Source organism: Mya arenaria, chromosome 1 (assembly GCF_026914265.1).
Source record: "Mya arenaria isolate MELC-2E11 chromosome 1, ASM2691426v1".
NCBI lineage: Eukaryota > Metazoa > Mollusca > Bivalvia > Myida > Myidae > Mya > Mya arenaria.
The window spans coordinates 14,420,435-14,428,135 of record NC_069122.1 but is presented as its reverse complement, the minus strand read 5'-3'; positions in this window follow the sequence as shown (position 1 = coordinate 14,428,135).

Here is a 7,701-nt window from a genome sequence, read left to right as displayed (position 1 = left end):
GCTTCTTATTTCTTCTTTTGATATTAAAATGTTACTTTGAAAGATTTTCATTTGTATTTTTCCTGTCTCAAGAGTATTTATTTTCTTCATATTTACTGAATAAAAAATTGTCTATGTAGTGCCAATTGTTGTTTTTTTATTATACTTGTATTAAGGTATATCAAATTCAATACACATACGAAGCGGCAAGACTCATCCATAATTGGTATTTATATCAATCCTAAACATCGTCAAAAATAACAAGAAAACTTGGTATAATTCCTGGTTAGTTTAGATGCAAATTGCTATGTGCTATGAAGGAGGCTTTTTAATGAAACTATTGACGAAAGACATCCCTCAGAACATCAAAGTCATCCATGTACAGGTCATGCTAAGATGAGCTTCAATATCTTCCAATATATTCCTGACTTCCAGAACAGTTTTAAACTGCATAAGTGTTGATCACTCGGAATTATAGAATATAAACCAGCAGACAAAGGAAATCGTGCATGATAAGAAATTGTCTGAAGTGATAATCTGGTCCCAATTTCTCGAAAATTAGTCCCTTATAATAGGATTAAGCTAATCTCACTATTTTTGTTGTTCTATAATATGTGTTATATTTATTTCTTCAAAAATATTTAGAAATTATGTAGGATTAATCTGTATAATTATCAGAATAAACCAGTTTTCATTTATCAAAATCCATTTTCAGTATGAATTTTGGCTAATTGAAATAAGCGACTTAAGCCTGTTAAGCTTAAGAAGTTTCGAGAAATTCGGACCCGCTGTTTACATAACTCACGTACTTTAGTTTAATTATAAAGCATATTAAGTCAACTCGTCACCCACGGGCACTCCCACGTGCCGTCTGGCAATTATAAGAATTGGATTTGTCTTATTATTTCTATTTCTGGAATCCTGTAAGAACCGGTAAGTTTTACCAAGGACATTTTCTTTATTTCGTCAGAATATTAGTAAGCTATTGAAGAACACATATTATCCCTGGCCATACATCCTAGGTTTATTAATTGCCTCAATGTATTTATTTCATGTGAACTGTCAAGTCATAAATAGGAAATTTAATATGTATTTTTTCGTATTTTCTCGGCTCTGTGTTTAACTAATGTGGACAATTGCTTATACTTTTCGTATAATATGGAGTTTAATCAGTGAAATAACAGCAGTGTATAAATTTACCGCTTACTAAAGGGTGATCATATCAACTATAAGAACTTTATTTTGATCGCTTCCATTTGAACCAGTAAATTAAGTCTAAATACTAATTTGATCTTAAATATATCTTGATTTTTTTAATAAACACAACTTACCGTTTACTAGGGAAATGGCAATTCAAATGTGTCTTTTTTCGAAGCTGAATGCTCTTTGTTCTCCCGAAAACGGCAACCTCGTTTCTATCTTTCACGGCCTCTAAACGCCAGCTCCACCACTTTACGGTGGTGCAAAGAAAAAGAGCTGTCGACACTTCTGTGGTTGAGCTGTGCTCTATGTTTACATGAACAAACGTGAGTATGATTTATATTTTATTTGATAACTTTATTTAACGGACATATTTCGAAAATCGGAGAATGTGGTACCGTGTAAGAACACTTTTACTGTAGTCTGGTTACTATTTCGTTTCAATATTGTGCAAACTGTGGTGTCAGGAGCTTTTCTCCCGAATCGGACTTGTGCATATTTTGAGATCTGATTGCATAGCAAGTACATTTCGGTGCTTACACACCCCGTTTGAACATTCTCACGCATGCAGACATAACTGTTATGTATAGTTCCTATGCCGGAACTCAACAAAACTGATAAGCACTTCTTAAAAAGGAAAAATGCACATATTTATAAAAGTGGTGGCGCTGTTGCCCTAGTGGTGGCGCTATCGAGTATGTTTTGCGTATGTAATTTAAAAAGTAAACGCTTTTGGAATGAATACAAAAGTTGCTATGTTTATCATTGTTTGAAAATTATGCTGGTTATGCATACTACTTGCGGAAACAAAACTCAACGCGAATTACCTTAACCTTACTGAAAACTATTTCGAAAACAAATGGCTAGGTACTGTTAATTTTACCATAAAAAATAAATAACTGCACAGGGGATAGCTTTTAAGTGGACTGAGGATAGTAACGATGTATTTAGAATAACGAGACTGTGATAATGATTACGGCTATTTATCTATACGCGAGCTCGAGGGAAATTGTTCGATGTTGTGCATATCGAGGGATGAGAGCAAAAACATGTTGTTTTTTTGTATCTGTATGCACTTAAAACTGTTTCATGCATACATATATTAGTTAAACATGATGTGTTTTTCACAAGCATCAATATCAAAATATTTGAAATACGCCGGTTATCTGATTTATTGAGTAACACAAAACATATGTCTGTAGAATGTTTGTGGTGTTAGCATTTCATATATATAGTATTGCTTTGTAAATCAAGTATGTATGTTTTTGTACACAGCAAGTCACCAGTAGGGAATGAGCTATTGTGATCAAATTTGAAACACGTTAAGCGTTTTTCTTAGCTTGGGTCGATTTTGGTATTACTTAGATCAGAATAATGGTCTCTGTTCGTTCATTTCAGTGAGAAAGAATGTATTGTGACCAACCCTGATATTTACGCAGCGTGCATATACGTTCATTTAGGAGAGCATGGATCAAACTCATCGTTAACTAAAGTTTGCTTAATAATTTCTTATCAAATTGTACTCTCACTTTTTGCAGATTATTTGAAAGTTCGAAATAGACATATACATGTATATTGTAAATTAACAGTGTCACTATCAATTTTTGTCCCATTTTATATGTTATCACCAGGACACAAATTTCTCAACTTTGAAACTATCCCCAGTACATAATTCGGCTATACCCAGTACAGTACTGTGAACATTTCTAAGGGCATATCTTTAGCAGTTTAAAAGTTACATTGCCATATCTCACAATAAAAATAGTTGAGCTTATGCTAGTGAAATCCTTCGATTCAGATGTTTTATTTATTCGATATATTTCCTAAAAATAACAATACTTGTCGAAATTCTGTAAGTTTTGAGGTAATCAGCTCAGATTTGAAGAAACATTTTACGAAGTCTGCTAAATCGTAAGCACTTTAAAGTATACCATAGGCCAAATTAAGCATTCAGCTATTAATTAAAACACTTGTTTCATTTGTGGATACGGTAAATATGCGTTTACACAGCAAGATCTTACCTCTGGTTAAGAAAAACAACTGCATAATTGTCTGTTTTCTTATCACTTTTTGAGCTTTATCCGGTGTCCGTTCCCACACAGTGATAATATCACACTCAAATTCTTACTTTTTTAATTGCAGCAAATATATAACATAATGTTAAATTTCACATAGTTAAAGTGCACTTCATTCAGATTATACCAAAGAAAAAACAAATATATATTAATGTTTACATAAATAAATCAATAAATCCTTCTACTAGTGCTAGATAATAACTGTTCCCATCATATCACGCATACTGGTGCTGAAGCGATAAAGCAGTTCAATACATGCGCAGTGAGCATTTGAGAAATGTTGAGTTATATTGCTTTACTCGTAATTGCAGTTCAAATGTTAAAGTGACGCTCTTATTCAAAATCAAAACCTTTAAACTACTTTTTAAGTAATGCATTTATGGAAAATATTAATTACTGATATCATGTTGTAACCGTGTATTTAATAGCTGAAAACGCAAAAATATTAATAGATTGGTGAGTGCTCAATATTTACTGTGATCTATTATCGTCTGATAAGGTAGTATTACCATGTGTTTGCACCTTTCTTCCAAATTAAACTCGGTACCCTTCATAAAAACCATTGTTTTCGTCATTTATTCATCCTTTTTGGTATATTAAAACAATTGTATAAATTGTGGTAAATCTGATTTGGGAGTAAGAGTGCATCTTTAAGGCATAGATATGCACGTTTCATGTTAATACTGAACACTCATAGAAGCAAATTAAGTACTATGTTTATAAATATAATATTTATTTTTTTCAAACAATGGTTGCAACTCGTGTTTTAGTGAAACAATACAATATATCCATATAAGCATACAAAAGCATACATGGCATTCAATATTAAATCATTTAATGTAAACACTTTTTTTATTCTATGCAAAACCACATTAGACGTAGTAGTGCGTCACAAAAATGTATACGCACGTATGACGCAACGAGCTAAATACTATATGGAACATTTGTTGAGTGTTTCTTATTGGCGCTACTGGTGGACAATAATCTATGCTAATATCAAAATAGAACAGAGCATGATAGAACCTTTATTTTGACTTAAGCATATGCATCGTCACATTACACAAACTAAATACTACAGATACACATACAATAGTTATTTCGAAATAAAAAATAAAATGTTATCTCTTTTAATCACAGGCTTTTCCTCGTATTCGGTTAGATAAAGCCATCACATTTGTTTTAAATAACTCATGTGGGATTTAAAATTGCTTCATTTATATTGGTCACTCCGATATCCGTAAACAAATTAATTGGGAAAATAACTGCTAAAGTTTGCTTAATTGGCAATGTTCTTCAAAGTCATACATTTATTTCTCATTTTGTATTTACATTGAAGATTATTTGATTACAGAAGAAAACTTTGCATCTTAATTTTAGTAGAAAAGCATTTTTGATATAATACTTTACACACATTTAAGCTGCACTCTCATCATATATACCGTTTTTACAACTTTTTTTATTTTTTTGTCTTGGAAAGAGCAATTCTTTGCATACATATCTGCAAGCGAATGATATTAGATTGCTAACAAAAAGTCAGATCGTAGATTTTCATATTTCCGTTCGAAAATTAATGTTTTATGGCTTAAACTGTTACTAACGGTTTAAAAAAAATGCAAAAAAACCCATCATTTTTGAACTTAAATATAAAAATGTTCGATCAATTTTTTTTGTGTGCAGTCTTATATCACTGGTGTCCATGGATATTCGCAAAAAAATGGCTAGTTCCAAGACAAAAAAAAATAGAAAAAGTTGTCAAAACGTTCCATCTGTGAGAGTGCAGCTTTAAGACAATTGTCAGTAACATCGGGCGCTCTACCATTTGAGCTGACCAAACAATATGCCGCATACACATTTATGGCGCTCTAACAACTGCGATATCATTTCGAGAACATACTTGAAATCTCGCAAATCCAGACGACCTGTTGTTTGACGGTTGTTTGGACATGTTCTTGTCAGAAACAGTACCACAAAGCGTGACTGGCAAATATACAATACAAAATTGATTTTTCACGCGTTTTTTTATGGTGATAATTTAGTAAGATATTGAAATAAAACAAATTTTTTTGAGTTTGTGATATCTGTTTATTAATGCAGGCATTATTTCGTTTCAAAAACGGCTAAATAGATAAGAATACAGTTAATAGAGGAGCTTATCACCAATATAGCGTACATTATTTGGATTGGTTTAAATATGTTTTTAAACTAATGATGTCTTTTTTTTGAGGTCTCGAGGACCCCTTTTATTTGCCCCTTAATAGGGACTATTGGGTCGGGACCATCCTCATGGGCCTTTACAACATTTAAAAACAGTAATATTCAAAGTGCATGCAGTTATAAAGTTACAGTTTTGACAAAAATGTTTAGATATTTAGAGTAGCAGTACTATATATTGCCTATGTTTAATAAATCTGAGTTTGAAATGTTTTTACCTTCGAAAGCAAAAGAGGTAAAAGCATAGCAGCAGGTACAATGCACTTCAAACGTGCCTTTTTAATGATTGAGATCAGTATAAAAATTTACATTGTACTCGTACTGGTTGAGAAGCAGTTTCCGACGGAAAGCAGTTTCCGACAAATCGCTTTTTCGCCTAATTTCTTTAGATCTTCATACAAAATGTACTGCAATTCAATTATATCCTAACTAGGCAATCAAAAGTTGAAATTATTTCCGAGACACGTAAGTAACTTTTATTATTATTTGATGTTTAATGTTTATTTTCCATTTTGTACACAAACTTGCACGTGGGGGATCGGCACGCGCAGCGTATTGCGCATGCGTGTGAATCTAATTTGCATATCTATGAATAGCTACAAGGTTTTCCTAAATTGACTTATACAAATAATGATCATTGTGTACATATTTGTGAACACTGGTGTCATGCTTATTTTGCACACACATTCATTTAAATGAATACAAACACAAGTTTCTATCAGAAATGAATCAAAATATCATTGATATTCAGTGTCTGCCTGATTTCGAGTATGAATTGACTGTCGTAAATTTTAGGGTTTAAATTTTTCGTAAATGCTGAAAAAATAAAAAATATTTATCTTATTACAGTCTTATATTTAGTATATTAAATAAACAGATAATAAAAACTAACAATAGGCACCTTAAATCTGCCCCGCATTCGATTTGTCGGAAACTGCTTCTCATCACAAGCTAATCAGAACAGAGTAAGTACCCTATTAGATACACTATATGTGACGTCACACATGTGAAAAATATATCGACAATAGCAGCTTGAGCTGTAGTTTTCTTAAATGTGAACAATTTTAGTAGGTACTTAAACACGTATAATTAATTCAATAAAAACGTATAAAAACTGTCGGAAACTGTTTCTCAACCAGTATGATTTTGTTTTTCTTATCCGAAATAAGATATTATTTTGCTCTCGAAAGCAAAATGAGTAAAATAAGGCAACGGATGTTTATCAACAAATTATAAATAAATAACAGCTAAAGCTTAATAGTAAAGCTGGTAAACACTTATACAAGTTTACACATGACAACAGTCAGGTGTCTGACTAATGATGTCTTAATTTTGGATACCTCTGATGGGCTCATGATAATTGATCTATCACTTCCGTTTTATTTTCACCTCATTAAAACATTTATACTTCGATATTCGATAATTTCCATTCCTTATATGAACTGCATTTCGGCAATTGCGTTTATCAATTGATCAACGCAACATCTTCGGATATGTTCGAATCGTAATTCATGGCATAACAATGTACATGGAAACTATTGATCTTGATATTGTTTGTATTGTGTCAGCAGGTCCCGTAAAATATGAATCAACTTTTTAGAAAGTGTTAATTTTTTAAATTTTAAATGTTTTAAATGTATTGTTACCATAAATGTTTTAATGTTACGTTTTTAAAAAAAGTCATTTCAACTGGCTGATCTTTTCCCGCGTTATTGTGACTTCATTTGAAAAAAATGTTTCCGGTTACAGTCGGGTCGTTCTATTTACAGAATGGGTAAAAAAGGGTTACTAAAAGGTTTTCTTAAATGAAATAAAGTATATTTTTAACAATTATTGAATGAAATAATGAACTATTGGTGTAAATATAAGTAATGAATAGCGTGGTTGATGTCATTATCGGAGATATGAACGCAATTGGGCCGGTCAAATACGCGTGGAGTCCTTTGGACTTCACACACTTTGACCAGCCAAATTGCGTTCATACCCCGATAATGATGATGCCCCCAATTTATTCCTAAATTGAAGAAGCTTTTTGACATTTACTTGAAAGTAGGTGAACTAATATTGACCAACCAAATACAATTACCGGCCAAACAAAAACAGATAGTGTCAGAAATCAAAACATAGTTTAACCCTTCTATAGGTGACACACGCCGCTCACTAATATGATGAAACTATTAAGTATTTCCGAAGCATTTTTGATCGCATTCAATGGTTGACCCATATTGCAAAACAG